At 36.7% G+C, this 23,675-nt stretch overlaps 1 protein-coding gene across 1 annotated transcript in view; it reads left to right on the top strand.

Annotated features, from left to right (window-relative positions):
* NYAP2 (neuronal tyrosine-phosphorylated phosphoinositide-3-kinase adaptor 2) overlaps positions 1–23,675 on the top strand; it is a 290,472-nt gene that overhangs the window by 27,742 nt on the left and 239,055 nt on the right.

Below are 23,675 nucleotides of genomic sequence, written 5' to 3'. Positions count from 1 at the left end.
AGCTAGGCAATAATGGCCAGACTCTGGCATAGAATCCCTTTTGAACAAATGAGAATCTAATGACCTGGAAGATGTGTAAAGTGATTCAGATTTTGCTGGTGTCTCTGGAAGAATAGCCAAAGGATCATTTTATTCCAAAACAAACAAAAAAAAGCAACACAATGACTCTCCTTTTTATGTATAAACCCCATACCAGCCAACCCAGGCTTTCCTCTCTCAACTCCCCTCTCTAGTTAAGCTCATTATTCTGCAGATCAAGGTAACCTTTCTGGATTTGAGGGATCTGATGGGTAAGCAAAAGGTGCTGATTTTTCCTCCTTCAGTCTTTGAAGGATACCTGAACTTTGCACAAGAGAGCAGGTCCCTGGGCTGACCTAGTAGGAAAGCATTCTTCTTTCTTAGGAAGAGAAGAACCAATGAAGTTTATTGTCATTTATACTTCACAATCTTCATTTTTGTCCCAGCCATGGTTGATTATTGCCCTTTCTTCCCTGCTGGCCTGTGAGTACTTTTTCAATATTGGAATTGAAGGGAAGCCTGGAACGATTACTTGAAACTTGAGTTCTGAATATCAGTTGGCAGTTCTGCTCTTTAAAAACCTTCTCCCATTTTCTGTTTTGCTACTTGGGTACCCTCTAGTCCATAGGTCAGCAAATATTTTCAGATAGTAATCATTTGATTATTTTGGGCTTTTTGTACCGTAAGGTCTCTGTTGCAACTACCCAGTTCTGCTGTTGTAGCATGCAATCGCCCTCAAGTATACTTAAATGAATGAATGTGGCAGTGTTTCAATAAACTTTGTTTACAAAGACAGGTGACAGGCTGGATTTGGCCTGCAGTTCATAGCTTTCAAACACCTGCTACACTATCCATTCATTTTGTTGACCTAATTGTCACCACCTAGGCCAGTTCTTTGGAAGAGATTTCAATGCATTTTGGCCTTCCCAAACATGTGATTCTTGTGAAAGCATCAGGAAACTGGGCTTTAGAATTACATTTGTGGTTGAGTTCTTTGGATTATTGATCCATATGCACAGTAAAACTTCAAGAACATTTCAGGAAATTTTTAAAGTTCTAGGACAGTTAGTTTTTAAAAATTTGCATAATGTAAGAGAGAAAAATGTAAGTAACCATAAAGAGATCATAACAGCAATGACATTGGTTTAGTGCTTATTATATAGCATATCCTATAAACTCTTTACATGTTATATCCATTTAATCCAGATAATATTTCCATGAGACAGATTCTGTCATTTGTTTTACTTAAGCTGAGTCTTAGAGACTTTAAGAAATTTTCCAAGATCATATTATTAGCCAGTGGTAGAATTAGGGTAAAGCTCAGATGTATCTGACTCCAGAGAACAGTTATGAAAAAGAAAAGAGAGAATAAGAAATAATGCATTATTTGGTGGGGGTGAGGAGTGGGGATTTAGGGACAAGTAATGACATGCCCATCAGTTTCTTTTATGTGAATTAAATCTGGCAGACCACAGAAGAAACAGCAGCAGGATTCCAAATTCACAGTTCAAATGCTAAGCTTGCATTTTGCATAGTGACACTATGGAGAACGAAGAGGGCCTTCTGAGCACTTGAAAGTTTCCAAAGCCATGAACTGGTACTTGGGACAGCTTTCACATCACATCCATAATTTAATGTCTTCAGATTTTCACAAAGTTCAGCATACCAGGAATTCTTTGCAATGCTTCTGGCATTTTGCATGGGTATATTTTGAAGAACAAAGAAAAATCATTTCCTTTTGAAATTAATAATATTCAGGTAGCTAAAAAAACTCACTATAATATAAACCTCAGCATAGCAAAAGAGAAAACAATAAAACTGAGGTTAATATATTTATTTAATTGTATGCTGATAATCCATGGACTATTTTAAGATAAATTACATTTGAGGAAAAATTATGGATATAGCACATGTTTACAGAATCTAGGGTGAGCCCATGCATACGTGCTGAATATTTAACCAAAGCTCCATAAAGCTGCTTCTTGCAGTGATTTTCTTTTTAGTATTAATTTGAATTCTGGTGCATCTATGATGGAGCAGCATATCAGGAAAAAAAGCATCAGTTGCACACTATGTACTTACCATGGCAACCCCAGCGTCACGTGGTACATATGCTAGTTTGGAGCCAAAGAGCTTCACGGGCTCTTAAGCAGACACACACACAGCCTCCTGGTCATGTGACTCTGCCTACAGTCAGGGCCTTTGCCAGGAAAATGTGTCAGCATAAACTGATAAACTCTGGATTATTCTGATTCCTGCAACTCTCTGCTTTCTTTAAATCTATTCACTCATATTTCTGTCTCACTTCATCTCTTTTTCTCTTTATCTTCCTCTCTTCTTCTTTCTCTCCCTAATTTCCCCTTCTTTTAGATATAAAATACAATGACTAAAGGTTTATTTGCCAACTTAGATTTTCTCAAAATAACCCTTTCTATTGAACTCACCATGACTGGAAACAATGTTTTCCAATGCCCAGGACCTTAGTAACTTCTCCATCAAAGCCTTAGAACATCAATAGCATGAAGCCTTTCCAAATAAAGAATAATCAAATATGTCTATAGCACAAATTATTGAAATCTGCACATGTTGTTTAGATTCCTTTCTTCAATTTATGAAAAGGATATTATTTTCTTAGCCATTATTTTAATAGCATCAAAGTTATTTATCAGGTGAAAAGTGATTTATTCATGTATCAGGTATTCAAGTTGTTAGCTGCTTCTGTTACGGTGGATGACACCACTAACATTTACCACACACTGATGATGTGCCTGCCACTGTACAAAATACATTGCGTATATTAACTCACACCCCACCACGCTGTAAATTAGTTACTATTACCATCTCCAGTTTATAGATAAGGAAACTGAGACCCTAGAGCTCGCTTATTAATCAATACATCAGAGATTTGAACCCAAAAGGCAGTGCCCTAACCACAATGCTGATTTTTTTTATTAAAACCAAAAGAAAAGAAAAATACAGACATAAATATGAAAATACAGCAAACAAAACTAAAACAGATGTTAAACTCTGTGATGAACCATGTGAGGTAATGCATAAGGTAATTGGCTAGGTTTACTCATTCCAAAGTGTATATATACTTCAAAATATCATGTCTTACCCAACAAATACTATAATTTTATCTGTCAATTTAAAAAATAAATAAAGTAAAATATTAAATTGAGGATTGAGCAATGAAAATGTACATTCAGAGAGAAAGAAAGATGTAAAATTTTGAGGACCAAAAAAGAGCTTGTTCATGTATTCTTCAAATTTTTCTGTCATTTAGATTAATCTGACTCACATTGAACATGTTCAAATAACTCTAAAATAAAATAATAAAATAAAATAAACTGTGGTAGATATCAATTTTATTTCCTGAAAATTGTGATGAAACTATAGTAACTCTGTATTTTTCAGAAGTTATTTCAAATGCCAGACTAGAATTTTAATCCACTTGGATCAAATATATCACAGTTACGTGATCTCCATATGCTGCTGTTGTAGAGAAATCATACCTCATCAACAAACGGTAGACCCTTGGCATTCTTTCAGACTTTCTGTTTACATATTGTTTTAATTAACAAACTTCCATTTTCTAGTTGTTTTCTGGGACTCTGCTTTTCTAGTTTAAGCTTCATGAACAAAAAGGCTGCAGATTTTACAATAAGCAGCTCGCAAGATCCTATGTAGAGTAATTAATGATTCTTGTGATTTGTGGTAAAGCTTTGTACTTCAAGGGAGTCTATTTTAAATTTCCAATGTCAGTCAATCAGACTCTGATGCAATTTCTCAAGTAATCACATTTATGTGCAAATGTTTTTAGTTAACAGTCATTGAATAAATGCCTGCCTCTAAACTCTCTCTCTCTTTCTCTTAAATGAGCTTGTTTGCTTGCAACCACTTTGGAAATGATCCAGAACAAAATATCATTAGCATGTTCCGGGAACTCATTAGAAAAATGCATTTATGCATTAAGAAGTCCACTTATAAGGCAAGCCATGTTTCATCTACTGTGAACACAGAAATGTTTAGGAATTGAACATGGGAAGGGTTGACCAAAAGTTCCTATCAATGAGCAAAGTCATCATCAGACTTACATTTAAGTATGAGAAAATAATAAACAATATTTCCAACATATACGTGTGTGTGTGTGTGTGTGTGTATGTATATATATGTATGTATATATATACTGCAAGTGTGTGCATGGCCATACAACTTATAACAATAATAGCTTTTAAAGCTCTTGACTGTGGTGAGTGATCAGTGATATTATATATATATTTGTACTGTGTTTTATATATATATGTTCAGATTTGATAGAAAAGGCAATGTAAATAAAATCAATTTTATATATAAATTTATGTATGTGTGCATATCTATATATTCTATAGATATATAGAATATAGAGATATACATACATTTAGATATCTATATATAAATATTTCCATATAGATAAATTATATATAAATTATATATATAAATACATATAGATATATAGATATCTCCTCTACCAGAACATCTTGAGAGCTGAAGTTATATCTAATTCTGCTCTGGACTTTACAAAATACCACCTAGGATGCATTTCCTTTGTTGTAACAAAGGAAAAAAATAACCTTCACTTAAGTAAAGTAAAAGACTCTTCTCCCTCTTCTCTCTGTGATATTCTAAACATAACGAGTCCAGGACTAATACAGCATCGCCACCATGTTTTAGATCTCGACTCCTTCATGTTGTTTTTCTTACCTATCTTTTCCATACAAATTCCCTCTTGTGATCTAAAAAGGCTGTTCCATCTCCTTCTGCCATATCTGCATTTTAGCTATCAAGTAGGGGGAAGGGAGGCAGGTTCCTTTATTCTACAGCATGACCAAAAATTGTAGACTTCCTTTTCACTCATAAACCATATGCCCTGGCTGGGTCACATGACTATCCCTAGCTGCAAGGGACACTGGAAAGTACAGTTTTTAGCTCAGCAAGAAAACGAATAATGGTTGAGCATCTTGAATTATTGGTTCCAAAATACTTTTTTAGAAAAAACTATAAAATGTAATTAACATCTCATCAAATATTTATGATGAGAAAGCATACCAACTTCATTAATTGTTTAATTCTGTATTCACTAAGAAAGACATTTTTAGCTGGGTGCAGTAGTGCATGCCTGCAGTCCCAGCTTACTCAGGAGGCTGAGACAAGAGGATTACTTGAGCCTAGGAGTTCAAACCTGCAATATGCCAGGATCATGCCTGTCAATGCCACTGCACTCCAGTCTGTGCAACATAGCGAGATCCCATTTATTTATTTATTTTTTAAAAAGAATTTTTTAAAACAATATTTACAATGAATTTCCTCCCTTTGCCAAAATCGTGGCCTATGCACATTTGCTGAAAAATTTTATAGCTAACCATAAATTAAACAAGATATGTATAGTCAAATATTTTAAAGGGCAAATTGAAAAAAATTTTAAAAAAATATATAGCAAAATATGATATTAAGTGATATGTTTGTCTATTTCAGTTTGCATGTGTAGAATAGGAAAGTGTCAAAACAAAGTGATTTAATGGTCTTCAAATATTTTTAAATAGTCCTAAGTAATTGATTTAAACATTATTAGAGTCAAGCAGTTGAAGTGATATAATATCAGCTGTTTCATTAAGCTGTATTTTGCAAAGATCAGTATGTAGGGGATGTAAAACAGCATGTGAATAAAATGATTTGGAATAGCATGTATCTCTATAATTATGAAGCCATGGACCAACATATTTTAATGAAAAGATCTACTATCATCACAACTGCCCATGAGTTTCTTCTCTTCACTGGTAAGGAGGGTTTGTGTGAATATTGTAGAGAAATGTTCTTTGTGTTATCTTCAGAAGAGTTAGGAAGGAGAACCTAGCATAGTTGTCTGTGATGTAAATAACACGTCATAAAGACAGCCCAGTACTCTGGAGCTGCAATAGGTAAGATTGGGAACTGTCCAGTGGTGTCAGAGATAACTGCCCTTCTGCCCTCAGCTACGACAGCATCCTACGAGGCTTCAAAGCTGTTTAAATGTTGCTATCAGCCCACAACCACAGTAGCACCAGCTTTTCCATATGTAAATGGAGGGAAGAAACCTATTTCTTTCATAAAATTCTAGCACAGATTTGAGTACTGGGGCACAAGATGTGGCTGTTTTTAGAGTTTAGAAGTGTGGCACTTGTGCAATTAAAAGCAGAGACTTGAAAACTAATCATTTGAGTTTCCATTAAGAGAGAAGCAGTTTTTTTGAAAAAGTTCATGTATTCAACTGATACTGATACATTGATTGTCCACTCTGTGCCAGTGTTATTAGTGGGCACTGGAACGTATACCATGAACTTGGAACTATTACATTACACCAGCTGGTATGTCCTGATAATGCATTTTCTCTGTGAATTTTCTCCTCTGAAAACTGTACGCTGTCTTATTTCATAATACAGAAATATATGAACAATACCATTGTTGTAGATGGTACACGTTTATATATTATCATTTAATGTATTTGACACATTTCATTAAGTGAATCACACCACCATTTTATATATGTGTGTGTGTGTGTGTGCGTGCACAAATGTGTAAAACTGATACAGGTATGTTTAAAAAACAACTTGAGACCCTTCATATATGATTAGACTTGTTGAATACATCAGTGCTGAATTGATCCTTCATTGAGAAGAACATTACTGTTCTTGAAAGATACTGTGCAACTAGCTGAGTGTGCTTGTCTAGCAAGCCTGAAGAGTGTCCTGATATATAAAAAGTTTATTTGATGTCATGGTACTATTCTTCCTGCATTTTGACCCATGGTTTGTGACTTGTTTATTGGCTTTTATAAATGTGATCTTTTGTGTGTTTTGCTTTTTTCGGTGACACTTCTCCTCTGAATTTATATCCCAGACAGTTGCTATTTGCCCTCAAAGATCTTGAAAAATCAAATAAGCATTGAAAGTAAATTAAGCAAAGGGATAAATGAATAAAGGCATCATTTTATTTTATTGACTACATAAGGCAGTAAAGGATTGGGTAAGAAAGAGAAAGTGGCCCATATAAAGAGATAGAAAAATGTAAGTCTACTGAAACTCAACTGTGCCAATGTTATAAATACAAATGAAGGTGAGTTGAAATGAGAACTCCTGAGAGGCAAAGGATCTTTCACACATCAGTTAGAGCCTTCAAAAGGAGGTTAAATAGGCTTAATTTTTTAATTTGACTTGATAGTCCAATAATCAACATTTCAAATATCCTCATGCCTGTAGTTACAGTCTGCTTCTTAATTTAGTTTCCTTTAGCAGAATAAATTGTGTATCATTCCTAATTATTAAAATACTTATAAATTTTCCACACATTGGTATTTCTTTTTCTAATTAATTTCCCTGTGAAGTATCCCATTCAGTAACCTGAAGGGATGATTTTATATTACAGCAGTTACCCTTCTTGGCCTTATTTCTCAGTCATACTTATGCACATGAATGCAAACACAGGCATCCTTACACATTCACTCAGTTATTAAACATATATTTACTATATGATCATGTAGGATAGTAGTAAAGAACTTGGGCCCCCTAAACAGACAAATCTGGATTTAATTTTTGGCTCCATCTCTCACCATTCTTGAGCATCAATTTGGTCATTTGTAAACGAGAGATACTATCTCCCTCATGGGGTGACTGCAAGAGTTAAAGGAAGTGATGCAAGAATGATGTGAGATATTAAGAACTAGGAAATATAAGATATAGTTATTTATTGATCACCTACTAGGAGCCAGATACTGTAATTTACAGCTGTGTTGTGGACTCCATCCTGGGCTTCTGTTGTAGGATTCCTCTAGCCCCTACACACCCTGTTTAGTCAATTTAATATATGGAAACCAGATTAACTGGTCAGATCATGTCTCTGGGCTGATTTTTTTTTTTTTTTTGCCTATAAAATAAAGGTCAAACAATCTTTAGTCCGACATTAAACGTGTAAGTTTCCTTGGGATGTCCTAACAAGGTACCACAAACCAATTGACCTAAACAACAGCATTTTATTGTCTCACAATTCTTGAGGCCAGAAGTTCAAGATCAAGATACTGTCATTGTTTTTCCCTGGAGTTTGTGAGGAAGATCCTCCCTAGCTTGTGCTGGTTTACTGGCAATCTCTGGCATTCCTTGCTTTGTGGAAGCATCACTCTGGTCTCTGGCTTCATCTTTACCTGGCATTCTTGCCATGTGTGTCTCTGTCCAAATTTCTCCCCCTTTTTTAAAAAGGACACGAGTCATATTGGATTAAGGGCCCACCCTATTCTAGTATGACCTTATTTTACCTAATTATGTTGCAATGACCTTATTTCCCCATGAGGTACAGGGAGTTAACACTTCAACATATTAATTTTGGGGAGGAGACAATTTAACCCATTGTGTAAAACATGGTATGACCTGATCCCAATTCCAATTGTCTAACCTAACTCTGATTGTTTTCTTCTATATAGTCTAAAAGCAAAAAAAAAAAAAAAAAAAAAAAAAAAGCCTCCCAATCTCTGTACACATCATACTTGCATACTTTCCTGCCTCTCTGTCTTTCATTAGCATACAAGATATCGTAGTGCCCTTTTCTATTTTTCCAGTTCTATCCTTGCTGAAAAGACTCTGCTCTGAACTTCTGCCATATCGGAGCCTCACTCCCTCAAATGGGATCTGGTGGTAGGGGTGAGGGACTGGATACCCACCAGGGCAAGGCATGGCTTGAGCAGTCCTGAGGAATTGTCAAAATGGAATTAATTATTCAATGGAAAAGGTGAACTGAGCTATGAAGTGGAAAATACAATTCATCAAGCCATATATATATATACACACACACACACACACACACACACACACACATATGTATATATAGTCTCCAAGCAACATAAATTAGAATTATCTTGTTATTTGGTGTCTAGTTTCTAAAACCAAATAGCTATCTTTTCTGAAGCAGTAGTGTGCTAGACTGGAGCACGGGCACTTCACAGGTACTCCTCCACAGCCACGTGGAAAGGCTTCATGGTGATCATAAAACTGCTTAAGCTTGTGGAGGATTCAGCATGTGACAGTTGTGAAGGATACTTTCTGCTTCTGTGTTCTAATCATCTAAAGAGAAAAACAGATATGAACTGTTGGCATTATGCTGAAGGAGGTTTGTCAGGATGAGCTATGAGGTAGCCAGGCTATTCCTGTCTACATGTAAAAACCATTCCTGCACTCGTACACTAACATTAACTCCAGATGGATTAAAGATCTAAACATAAGACCTAACACAATAAAAATCCTAGAAGAAAACCTAGGCAAAACCATTCAGGACATAGGCATAGGCAAGGACTTCATGGCTAAAACACCAAAAGCATTGGCAACAAAATCCAAAATAGACAAATGGGATCTAATTAAACTCCACAGCTTCTGTACAGCAAAGGAAACAATCATTAGAGCAAACTGGCAACCAACAGAATGGGAAAAAATTTTTGCAATCTACCCATCTGACAAAGGGCTAATATCCAGAATCTACAAAGAACTAAAACAGATTTATAAGAAAAAAACAAGCAAACCCATTCAAAAGCAGGTGAAGGATATGAACAGACACTTTACAAAAGAAGACATCCATGCAGCCAACAAACATATGAAAAAATGCTCATAATCACTGGTCATTAGAGAAATGCAAATCAAAGCCACAGTGAGATACCATCTCACACCAGTTAGAATGGCGATCATTAAAATATCTGGAGACAACAGATGCTGGAGAGGATGTGTAGAAATAGGAACACTTTTACACTGTTGGTGGGAGTGCAAATTAGTGCAACCATTGTGGAAGACAGTGTAGTGATTCCTCAAGGACCAAGAATAGAAACGCCATTTGATCCAGCAATCCTATTACTGGGTATATACCCAAAGAATTATAAATTGTTCTATCATAAGGACACATGCACATGTATGTTCATTGAGTCACTGTTTACAATAGCAAAGACCTGGAACCAGCCCAAATGTCCATCAACGACAGACTGGATAAAGAAAATGTGGCACATATACACCATGGAATACTGCACAGCCATAAAAAACGATGAGTTCATGTCCTTCATAGGGACATGGATGAATCTGGAAACCATCATTCTCAGCAAACTGACACAAGAACAGAAAACCAAACACCACATGTTATCACTCACAGGCAGGTGTTGAACAATTAGAACATGTGGACACAGGGTGGGGAGCATCACACACTGTGGTCAGTTGGGGAGGGTAACACAGGGAGAAATACCAGATATAGGTGATGGGGGGATGAAGGCAGCAAACCACCTTGCCATGTATGTACCCATGCAACAATCCTGCATGATCTGCGCATGTACCCCAGAACCTAAAGTACAATTTAAAACAAAAGAAAACAAAAAACATTTCATCAGGCTCTGTTACCTGGAGATGTTTGCATGACCTTCTCCAATTTCAGGTCACACTGCTTGTAGATCACAATTGTTCCATGTTTTCCCTTCCTCTCACTAATTGGAATAAAGTCACGATGCATGATAATATTTTGAATTCATTTCAGAAAAGAAGGGCATGTCTCCACCACCATGTCAAATAAAATAAAATCAACATGTCTGCAAGTTTAGGTGAGGTCTTCTTTCACTTGCCACAAACAGTGGGCTAGGTGCCTCATGTAAACATCTGATTAAATCATCCCTTCAGATGAGAAAGGTTAGGTTTAGAGAGGCTAAGTAAGGTGACCAACATAAAACACCTGGTAAGTGTCAGAAATCAGATCAAACCTAGTTCCATCTGACTTCAAAGTTTATGCTTCTATCTACTGCATCATCTCAATTATCTTTCTGTAAGCAATTTATGAATGGGGACGTCAATTCAAATAGCTACAGACCAGATGATGATAAAGCTTTACTAGTTACTCTGGCTAACAGTGATATCCCTCTCTCACTTTCTTTCTCTCTCTCTTCTACTCACTCTCATTCTTTCTCCCTCTCTCTCTCTCTCTCTCTCTCTCTCTCTCTCTGAACTAGTATGGCATATACCTATGGCTGAATACAGTAGCTTGGAACATGATTGTTTTCTTGTTACAAGGTTAGATCTTGAGTGTGTTCCTAATAGCAAGTTTCATGTCTTATTTTATGTTTCTTAGATACTTTATTCTGGTCTGCCCAGTACCGTGTATCTAGTAGACTTGTTGAAACTCCTACTGATTGGTTCTGGATGTTTAACTTCATGAGTATAGATGTGTTTCATCTGAAAAACTGTCACATCAAGTAACGCCATGGACAAACTCAGGAACATTTATAATGCTGTTGCTGTGGTGTAAAGAGACTGCCACAGAACAAAAGAGTCTGGCAAGTACTTTAGCTTTATCAAAGATAGACACATCCTTCCATTCATCACAGTGCATTGCCTCTGCTACGGCATTATAGTAACAGGCTCATCCACCGAGCCCTGGATGGGAGATTCAAAAGCCCTATTTGGCAAGTATTGTGAAATCACTGACAGATGCCTGCTGCTGTTCAATAGCACTTTGCATTGATTTAATTGCTAGAGATAAAAATATCAAGATGTTTTGGTAGATAACTTACATAATATTTTTCTGTATTTCCAAATGAACGAATTAGAAATTAAAAGTAGCAGATATCTTTAAAATAATGTCATCAGAAGTCCAAAGGTAAAACAAGAAGACAATCTGAACTGTTTGTTCATTCATCTACTCATTTATTCAACACACAAATAGTTAACACTGACCTTTCTTTGCACTAATAATTATTATGGGGATGTATATGCTTTGGAATTACACAGGTCATACACCTGAACCAGAATTAGAGTATTAAACAAGATTTCCTAGGAAAAGAAATATATAAAGTAAGACCTACAGGATGAGTAGAAGAGTATTCTAGGTCAAAGGGAGAAAAGTGCTCAGAAGTCCCCAAGCATAATGTGTTTAAGAGAGTCAAAGAAGTGGTGTGACTAAAGGACAATGTATTGGGTAAGAGAGATATGCTGGAGAGGAAAGCTGGGGTCAGAGGATGCATGCATCTGCATGTAAGTTGGTATAAGTTGGTGTAAATATTGCAGGTTGGGGAGGTGACAGTTGAAGGTTTGGGGATTGTGGAGAATTGGCCAATGCCCAGGCTCTTGGGTTAGGTTATGAAGAAGGCAGACACCCAACTGTATATGGGTTGTGTTTTCATTAGGTAGATTTAAAGGATGTACTTGAGGAAGGGAAGTTGAAAGTATAGGAAAGAGCACAATTGAAAAAATGGATCATGGATTCTAAGCCAAATAAAGAAGGGAATTAAGCCAGTGATGGCCTCATAATTAAGGAGAAAGTAGAAAGGCTAAAATTTGGAGTTTTGTTGAGATTAATGGACAAGATAGTAGAACATGAGTAAGAGAAAGAGTCACTGAGAGTCCTGAGAGGATGGAAAGTTGTGATTACAGCGTAGGGTGTCTGAACTTATTATTTCAGTGGTGGAGAGTTCTGGGTCACTATGGATCTCAGGCTGCAGCCATGGAGGTGAGTCCCTAAAGTTAAATAGAAGTCAATGTTGTTGGAAATAAGGACACCAAGGTGATGGGAGACAAGAATGTTGCATGAGTCGGTTTCCATGAGCCACTGATGATGCCCAGAATGATGGTAAGACATGGAGTGGAGGGGGACGACAGTGATCCACATTCCCTATCTTCAATAAATGAGGAAGGGTGAAACTAAGGGAAGCTAAGCATATGCCAGGAAGTTTAAGGAACAGTGTATTAGCTCGTTCTCATGCTGCTATGAAGAAATACCTGAAACTGGGTAATTTATAAAGAAAAGACGCTTAACTGACTCACAATTCTGCATGGCTGGGAGGGCCTTACAGACTTACAATCATGGGAAGGCATCTCTTTACAGGGTGGCAGGTGAGAGAGTGAGTACAAGCAGTGGAAATGCCAGAGGCTTATGAAACCATCAACTCTTGTAAGACTCACTCATTATCACTAGAACAGCCTGTGGGAAACCACACCCATGACTCAATTACCTCCACCTGGTCCCACCCTTGACACGTGGGGATTATCCGGATCACAATTCAAGAAGAGAGATTAGGGTGGGAACACAGAGCCCAACCTTATCAAACAGTCATTTTTTACATGAGGCTAAAGGGTTAAATGCTTGGAAGTAGCATTTTGCAGGCATAGAGATGCTGATTCCACCTTCAGATTATAGAAGCCACTGGGTAGAATAAATGAAGAGATTTGAGTTAACACTAACAGTTAATGAGAGAATGACACAGTGAAAATATTAGCTGATAATTTCAATAATGCTACGAAGTCTGGTTTTACCTCAATAATTTAGGGTGAAGCATGTATATGACCTTTGGAATACGATGGTTTGGGTTCCAATCTTCACAAAAAGCAAAGTAAAACAAAACAACTTTGGAGAAGCACTGTGGTTCTTTAAGGCTAAGGAGAAATAATAAATGCTCAATAAAGTCTTCTGAATCTACAGAAGATTTTGTTAATGTAAAACATGGGTTAGAGAGAGCAGAGTTAAAAGACTTAAGAGAAAGAGGAATAATGTAAAGTTAGGAAAAGATCAAGGAGAGAGTGGAATAGATTGAGATGCATGATGTAAGGCACAGGCTTGAGGAAAGATAAAAAAGTTTGGAGATGAACACACAAAAAATAGGCTATTATTGGAGGAAATGTCATATCTGGGGCTGTGTCCAAGGAAAACTGAGCTGTGAAACAGCTGGATTGAATTTATCTAATCTCTGGTTTGTCAAAAGATTTAGCTCTCTTGCTAGGTAGGAATGAGTGTGCCTAGAATTTTGAGAACCTTCAACTTGAGTGAATTGCCCTTATAGACGGGAGACTTCTCACTTTAGATATGTCAAACAAAATCTGGCTGTCTCCATGTCTAGAATAGAGACACTGGTGTCAATGGAGGCTGGTGTCAAGGAGTCTTGGTGATCAGTGCTGCTCTCTGAGTTACATTCTGTACACTGATCTACATTACCATCTGACTGTAACTCCTTTCTAATGCAAACTGTATCATGGCCATCCTCTGTGAGAAGAAGCATCCTTTGGGGCCCCAAGGACTGCAGTAATGAGAATACTGTGAACTAGGGTGAGTCCTTAGGGGCTACATATTCCACAGGCATGATGCTCTGTAAGTCAGTGAATCCCTCTATAGAACTAACACTACACAATGGTCTACCTTTCCAAAACTTACATGTATTCTGCATAATCTCATACACATAACTAGGAAAATGATAGAATGGCTATCTTTAATATGATAAACCAAATCTAATAGTTAACAAGGGAAAAACAGTGCAAATCTTGGTTAGTCATTTCATTTAAGGCACATTAAAATACAGTTTCAACAAAATAATATGTAAATTCCAAAGTCTGATGGTCACATGTTAGAGCCCAGCTAGACTACTGCATTAGTCCATTTTCCCACTGCTATAAAGAACTATGTGAGACTGGCTAATTTATGAAGAAAAGAGATTTAATTGACTCACAGTTCTGCAGGGCTGGGGAGGCCTCAGGAAACTTATAATCATGGCAGAAGGCAAAGGAGAAACAAGACAAGTCTTTAAAAGGCAGCAGGAGAGAGAGGGAGAGCACAGGGGAATCTGACCCCTTTAAGCCATCAGATCTCATGAGAACTCCCTCACTATCATGACAACAACATGAGAAAAACTGCCTCTATGATCCAATCACCTCCCACCAGGTCCCTGCCTCAATTACAATTCAAAATAAGATTTGAGTGGGGACACAGAGCCAAACCATATCAACTACTGACTGGTGGAATAATGTTGGACAAGTTCATTAGCTTTTCCAAGACTCAATTTCCTCATCAATAAATTGTAAAAGCTGTGAATACCTATGTCACCCATATTTATGTACTGTATTTAGCTCAGCGCCCAGTACACAGTCATCACTCCATAAATGGCTATCATCATCATCATCATTATTAATAACAGAAACCAAAATGCCAACACAGCCAGCTCTTCAGTGTGGCATTCTCAAGTCTATAGAAATAACGGAAATAAAGTTGTTATACGATAATTTTATTATATCAACATTCAGTTTCTCAGAGACGTTCTCATGAAGAGTCAAATAACCAGCAAGTCTTTACTAAGGACTACTTCAAATAATCCACATTTGTTCTAAAGTGCAGGAGTTGGGTGAGGAGTAGTTGATTAGCCATGGAAGAATGCAAAATTCAGAGGCACAGAAGAAAAGACCTGGCAGGTCCTGTTTAAGCACGGGAGACGGAAAAAGACACACTTTCTATTTCAGTAGTAGTTCTACCCCTGTGTAGAAAAGAATAATCCATTTATTAAAATCTAAAGCCACCAAACAGTGAAGACAAATCACCAAATATCTTATATTTCTAATTAGACTTTTTTTGAATCGCTGGCAAAGAAAATTTGCATTGTTTCCTGTCTGAGTTTCTGGAAATCACATTTCTCACTTTGTATTAGTCCATTTTCATACTGCTATGAAGAAATACCTGAGATGGTAATTTATAAAGCAAAAGAGGTTTATGTTTTATTTTATTAATTAATTTATTTTTTGAGACAGAGTCTCGCTCTGTTGCTCAGGCTGGAGTGCAGTGACACCATATCAGCTCATTGCATCCTCTGCCTCCTGGGTTCAAGCAATTCTCCTGTCTTAGCCTCCCAAGTAGCTAGGACTACAGGTGCATGTCACCACACCCAGCTAATTTTGTATTTTTAGTAGAGATGGGGTTTCACCATATTGGTCAGGCTGGTCTCAAACTCTTGACCTTAGGTGATACACCCACCTGGGCCCTCCAGAGTGCTAGAATTACAGGTGTGAACCACCGTGCTTGGCCAGAAAAAGAGGTTTAATGAACTCACAGTTCCACATGGCTGGGGATGCCTCACAAGCATGGCAGAAGATGAAGGAGGAACAAATGCACATTTTACATGACGGCAGGCAAGGGAACTGCTCTTTATAAAACCATCAGATCGCCTGAGACTTATTCACTATTATGAGAACAGCACAGGAAAAACCTGCCCTCATGATTTAATTACCTCCCATCAGGTCCCTCCTACAACACATGGGGATGATGGGAGCTATAATTCAAGATGAGATTTGGGTTGGGACACAGCCAAATCATATCATACTTGCAAACTGTTTAATATTTAATTCTGAGTATAATTTGACTTCTTGTGTTGTGACCACATGTAGAAAATGTAATGATCAGCCAGAGGACAGGAGTGTTCATGTCCTTTGGCAGTTACATTTTTTATTGTAAATGTCTTTTTTGTTTTGTTTTGTTTTTTTTAGACAGTGGTCCTGAGGACATTTATTTTATTTTATACATCAGCCTTTCGGAATTTGGCTAACCTGAGCCCATCACTGAGGGACAAATCTATTCCCAGTGTATAAACAGATCAAGTTCTAGACCTGGAGGGGTGGCAAAACCCCTTGCTAGGAGATGGTAGCACACCAGGACGTGGGTAATGACTGCTAGGAAGAGTTTTAACTGCAACTACATGACCAGTAGTTGAATGTTACTTGCAGCCTAAGTTTTCAGCTGAAAATCTGGGTTTTGTTTATGAGAAGAAACCATATAAAGAGGATTCTTGCCCTGGACTGTGGCGAATTTATCAGGCATCACCATGACCCCCGTGACAGTGTATCTGGGCAACTAGCAGGTTTTTCTGGGATGACTCCCCTCTGGGTTTCTGTATGTTCAATAGGACTTTTCAACTTCGAAATATCTATGATTGTAATATACATGATTTCTAAGTGTGTGTCAGGTTATGGCAGTGATTTTTAGATTAAAAATATAAGTAGTTAATGCTTATAACTTGATACAGTGTAAGATGCATCTTCCAAATGTCCCTGTTGCTCTGGACCTACCTTGTCTGTCTTCGGACTGGCATGTACATTGATTGTTCCAGCCAATTGAGTTAAAAGAGGAACATTAACTTATTTGAGTGGACGTAAGTCAATGTCATTCTGGAAAAGGTGATAGCATGCCACAATGGTGCTTAGCATTGTGCACAGGGGCTGGGCTTGCCATTGGAAGGCAATCCCTATAGAAAGTGCTTAATTCTCCTTGAAGACCAGACTTGCACTTCAGCAGCTGCCACAGAAAGCTTCCACAATGTAACATCTTAATGACTGCATTGAAAAATAATTGACTTTTCTCAGGCATAGTAATTTAAGAAGCAGTTACAACTTTACAATACATATCACTTTCCTTAGAAACATTAAACAATTTAAGAAGTCTATTTACTGATAAAATATTATATTCTAATGAAAATATTTTAATTAATGAAAGATATAAAAATGCACTTGAATGATGTTTGCATAGAGTATGTGACATGATGAATTGGGGATACAGGGCAGGGAAACAGAGTCAGACAGTGAAGTAAAATCTAACACAAAGAGTAGAAAATGAACAGGGAGATGGGCAATTAGCCAGACTTGATAAAGAACCAAGGCAGGGTGTGGCAGAAGTTATCTGTGGTCTAAAGACTAGAGAAAGGAAGCCCTCTGTATCCTAGATCAAAAGTTGATGATGATTAAAGATAGGCAAAAGGCACAAATATTGACAAAATCAGAGTAAATGTTTCGAAAAATAGCCAGAGACCAGGAAGTCAATAGGGACCAAAGGGCAGATGGAATAACAAGACCTGAATGTCAATAAGTCAGGTGAGACTGTGACTGAGATTTTAATGAAAAAGAAAGAAATTTTATACACCTACAGGAATTCCATAAATCAGGGACCAAATTAGAAAGATGCTAAGGCCAAGATTGAGTGAACATGCAGGAACCAAGTACTCAACAAGGAAAGCAGCAAGCTTACACAATAAGGAAAGAGGGTATCCAGGCAGCGGTCTCTAAGTAAGGAGACTGAGTTGCAGGAACAGGCAGTGATAATCTAGTTTACATTGTTCCAAGAGCTGTGTAAGTCTAAGCTGCATCCTGTAATTTCCTGTCTACAACAGAACAACCTCAGAGTTTGTATAGGTCTGCCCTTTCAAGGAGCTTCACTTGACTGGTGTAACAAGAAGCAATGAGGTTTCTAGTCTTTCAGGGATGCTCCATGTTTATAAAAGTTCTCTGATTTTACATGTTTGAGAAATGTGTAAAAAACAAACTTTTCATTTTTATACTGTGTCTCAGCATTCCCAAAACTTACTTCACAAAGTCCTTGTTGACCAACCATCACCCCCATGATGCTGCTGTCTGGGAAAGTCTTTGGAAACAGAAAAGCCTGGGCTCAAATCACATATCTGCCACTGACTCTGGGCAAATTATTACTTTTCTGGGATTTAGTTTCTTCACCTATAACATTGAGGTAGTTACCTATCTGACAGACTCATAGTAAGGCATTAATGAGGCAGCAGAATGACAACACCTACTAAGATACTTTTAAACATGGGTTCTTCCTCCATTCCAAAAGCATGAACAGGAAGTAGTTTAAGACCCCAGACACACAGCTCTGGAAGCAGACGTAAGGTGCCAGGTGAAATGACATTTTAATGCTGATATAAACCAAGATCCCTTTACATATCAATACTTCTTACTGAAGCCGAACCAATCCACAAGCATAATATAAAACGATGGTACTGATACATATATGGTTCGATGGCCAAGAAAAAAAACATACATCCAATTTAAAAATAGAACTAGACCAGCAAGAAACTACCTGTAAAATAATGAGACATCTCTATTAATCATTAAACCAATTATTTTTTTTCTTGGAATTGTATACAAATATTACACATAGAGTTTTGAGTTTTCTTCTAAAGAACAGCTTTATAGTAATTGTTTCCTATCATTGTTACGCCTTTCCCTGTGGGCTAGTAAAGTAGCTTTATGAGATGCCTGTCTAGACTTATATAAGGAATGGTCACGACCATAGATTGAAGTGAATTGACATACTTTTCCAAAGATCAAATTCTTGACCTTGTGTCATCCGCCAGTCCCCAAGAAGTTTACACATTCCTTTGTATGGTCTTGTGCCAAGTCATGATGGCAGCTGCTACTTAAATTCAAATGATCTCAATGGGTATTTCCATATGGAGTGAGTTAAATACATAATGACAATCATCTGCTCATGTCACATTTTTTTTTTCAGATAACCTTGGAATTATTTTAAAAGGCTGAAATTGTATAAATTTAAATTGCAGACAACAACTAAGAAAGAATTACCATGCAAGTCATTGATTCTCAGAGAGATTTGTGTTCTGTCTTCATTATGGCATTGACATTTCCTGTAGAAACTCCACATATATGGCCTAATATTCTATACCAACATGGCTAGAATCAATAGAAGTTAAATTACGTGCACTGATGACCACACTCACCCTGAGTAGTGTTTCTTTCTCTTAGCACACACATCATCTGTATCGCCACTGCTTCCAGTGGGAATTTAAGATCATGATGCAGACCGAAGTGTTTCTGAAAAGTTAAATCTTCCTATAAATATTTGCATAGAAATTTATACATTCCTGAAATATTTTATTTATTGGGTTTATATATATATATACACACACACACTCACACAAGTGACATGGTAATATAAAATTTAGAAATCCTAATTTAGAGAATACTATCCGTTCAATTAATTTACTTGGAGAAAAATTCTTAGTGGACACAATTCTTTATTTCGATAATGAAAGATTTCTAGAATTTGTATTGTGGTGAGGCAGGGGAAGTGGATTTCTGAGTGCACTGAAGTCATCATTGGCCAGAAGTAGCTTGAAAAACATTACCTTCCTCACATTTGTCCATCAACCAGGCTAAAATATCATGGGAACTGAGAAACAAAAGCATTTCAGCAATCTACTTTGGAAGGGTTAATAATGTGTATAATAGCATGTTAAGAGGCAATAACACTTATTTGTGCTATTGATCAATGTCTCTCATAAAATTGAAGAGAGAAATACTGAAAATCTGGAACATTTTTCTCTTCCCTTCTCTTAACAGAATAAAATATTTGGAATGAAAAACAATTATTCCATATTCTTTGTTACTGGCTTGATGAGTTATGTTGCTTTGCATTTAACTATGCTTATATAACATCCACAGAAAGTGTTGTACTTTGGAAAAAAATATTATAGAGGTGTGCAACTGACATTTTCCATGGCAAAACATTAAAAACATGTTTGGGTTAGTCATATCATCAGAAGATGTTTCAACTTCTCTAACTGCAAAATGTCAACTTATTTTCTGTGTATAAGTTTACCAAAATACTACCTTCACCAGATTGCTAAAATTTTTCCTCTTTTAATTTTTTAAAGAATAACAAAGTATCAATTGAACATAAAAATGGCTCTCACCCACTGATATTTCTGATGCTTAATTTGAATTTATATAAAATCAGTAAGCAGATCTTAGAATTACAGAATGACAGAGTTTTCAGAGTTCCATCTGGAAAAGGCAGTGCTTCTCTCTTCATTGACCACTTTTTATACTAGATATACTGAATTTACTGAATTTTATGTATATTGGGAAAACTGAATTGTAATGTGAATCACTAAGATGTAATTTATGTGACCTGTGATGTCTTTTAAAAGATATATTTAGAAAGTTTAAAAATATAAAGCTTAAAGACATAAGGCTTACAATCAAACTTAAGCAACCCAATTTGGTGCTGCATTAAAATAAGAATGAATTGGAGTATGAATGTCCTATAAAATATTGCAAAGAAGAAATTGAAGTCAAAATATTTTAATTATAGAAGTATGGAGATATGTAAATAAAGGTCAAAAATAAACATTTTCCCTTGCAGTTTTTGAAAAACTAGTTTATTTATTTACTTATTAGTAATGATATTCAATCTTACCTTGGGCTATATCACTTTTCTGTGTCTAAATTTCTTCATCTGTAGAACTAGTGTAAAACTCATAAAGTTACTGTGATTAGTAAGTAATTAAATGACTTAGAAAGTATATGGAACTTTGGCCAGGCATGGTGGTTCAGGCCTGTAATCCCAGCTACTCTGGAGGCCAAGGAGGGAGAACCACTTGAACCTGGGAGGCAGAAGTTGAAGTGAGCCCAGATGGCATCACTGCACTCCAGCCTGTACAACAGACTGAGACTTCATCTTAAAAAAAAAGCATATAAATATGCATATATATGTATGCACATATATATGAAACTAGGAAGTAGTAAATGAATATTAGCTGTTACTTTTGTTCATTTGTTCATTCGTTGAATTAATTTTACTCTGCTGAATCTGAAGTACTAAAACAAAAAATACTCTCCAGAACAAATAATTTCACTGGGTAGGAAAAAGATGCAAAAACAAAACAAACCATAAAACCAAAAAACAATTCCATTACCAATTCTGTTAAACATGAGAAAATGTTATGAGGTTACGTAAAAGTTATCCAGAAAAAAATATGAAAATACAAAGTTACATAGAAGCACAGAGGAAGGAGGAAAAAAGTGTTAACTGAACACAGGCTAGAATTGTAAGACCTAATACTGTGGCACCTACAAATGGTGACAATCTTAGTGGTTAGCAATTCATTGTAAAATCCAATTATGCAATACTGATTTATTGAAAACAGCCCAAGTTCAAAGCAACTGAAATTTTCCTAAGTAGTAAAACAGTCTGCAAACAGCAGAAGGGTGATTAACAGGGCCACAAGGATGACTACTGCCCCTGTTAGATTTGGCTGGTAGAAAATGAGCCCAAATAGATTCAGACAGTTTATTACACAGACAGCAAAGGCAAAATAAGCATAGTGTCAGCTCCCCATGTTCTAGTCCCACAGGACAATTCAACCAGAGAGGCCATAAGAAGACAAAGCAGACAGTGTCTCTTTCACCAGGAAGCCAAGCTAAACTACACAGCCAAGGGGTTTTACACACTTACTGGGAATCCTGCATGAATAGCCTAAGAGAGTGGGGGCAAGCAAGATTGATGAGAAATTGCCTCATGATGATTCCTTATCACACTGCTTACCTTCCTCGGCTCCAGCAGAAATTGCAGGGTCTTCTGCCAAGAGTCCAATAAGGCTGTGGTCCAGCCTTGCCCATGTAGCCCAGGGAAACAAGAAAACTCAACAGAAGACTTCCTAGTGGAGTCGTTCCCTTCCACCCCTAGATTAGACTCCATTGTTCTTTCATTCTTATAACCAATACTGCGGCCTTCCTCAGGTTCTGTTATATAGAGGTTTTTTTGTTTTGTTTGTTTTGTTTTGTTGTTTCTACTGTAATTTTTACTAATACCTAACATTATTTATAATATTAGATTTGTTAATCTCAAGACATCTTGACATAGTTGATACTAATACCAAACTCCAACCTTATTACATAGATGGAGAGAATTTTACATTAAGACAACATGAATCTTCTATAAATAAGTAATTTGAATTATAAACTCTAAACCTGATGTAGTATACTAGCACTGAAAAGAAAATATCGAACAGAAAATATAAATAACAATAATAATGAGTGCACTCTAAATATAAAGGTTAGAACCTCAGATCTACTGTCAGTTCTTTAAATTAATATAGAATGCATGAAAAATATCAAACAAAATGATTAGATAAAAGAGGTTGAAAGATTAAATAAAATAAATCTGTGATACTCAAAGCACTAAAAGTAGAAGGAACTTAGAAATGGCCAGGGAATGGTAAAATCGATGTCTTCTGCATTCCACTGTGTCATTTATGTTTAATTCAATATTAGCAATTTGAACTTATAGCTCCCTGACCAAGAGATTATAAAAGAAGATTCTGACTACAGGGAGAGCAGTTCCAAGCAGCTGTTCAAACAAATATAATTTCTGTGAGTGTTCTTGATGTTCTTGGGTCTGATCTGTAGTTTAAAAAGAACTCAGGTGGGGATTCCATTTGAAGTGGAATTTAGGAAGATTGAACTTGCGATGACAAAGCTAATGAACCTGGGAAGCTGTCCCAGTTTGTTGCCACCTGATATTGGTCTTCTCGGCTCTGCTGGTAAAATACAAGTGTGAGGCTATGGCTGGTAAGTGATAGATTCAGCTCTCTAAAAGCAGAGAAAAGAAAGCACTTTGGTGGAAAAAGAAAAATAGAGACAGAGGGCTAAGTGGAGGAGTTGGAATCTTTTCAGCCAATTAACACACCACTTCCTGCTTTTGTGGACAGGAACTGTAATTCAGTGATAGTCATCAATAACCATTACAGATCAGGAGAATGTGACATGGCTGTGATTGTGGAGCTTCACACTTGAAAGCGACCAGGGAAATTAATCACAGTAAAGAGAAGAGATTTATTTAAACTGAAACATTAAGGGGGTGGAAGTGGGGAAGGATGCCAGATTATTTAAGCAGATACCTCTCTTTTAATGAAATACCTGAATTAATGTGTCCATTCTTATCAATTTAAAAGAAGTATGTGAATGAATTTGTCCTAAAAGAAATCTCTTATAATAAAGTTATGGGTCGTGAATGATTCTAAGTGATTGATTTTTATAACTAATTTAATATATGTGTTTACATCTCTTGTGCCTCTATGTGTCCAGTGTTCCCAGTAGGGCTGGCGCTCCTCATCCTCCAGAGAGCTCACATTTTCAGCTGCAACTATCAAGCTTTCAAATTATTATTACTATTTAGAATCACTGAATGGTGACAAGCTATTGTCTTTGTCATGCTTCAGAATCAAAATTAGCCAGAAA

Source organism: Aotus nancymaae, unplaced genomic scaffold (genome assembly GCF_030222135.1).
Source record: "Aotus nancymaae isolate 86718 unplaced genomic scaffold, 86718_ANA_hifiasm-v0.15.2.pri h1tg000008l, whole genome shotgun sequence".
NCBI lineage: Eukaryota > Metazoa > Chordata > Mammalia > Primates > Aotidae > Aotus > Aotus nancymaae.
This window is presented reverse-complemented; position numbering and strand designations above follow the sequence as displayed.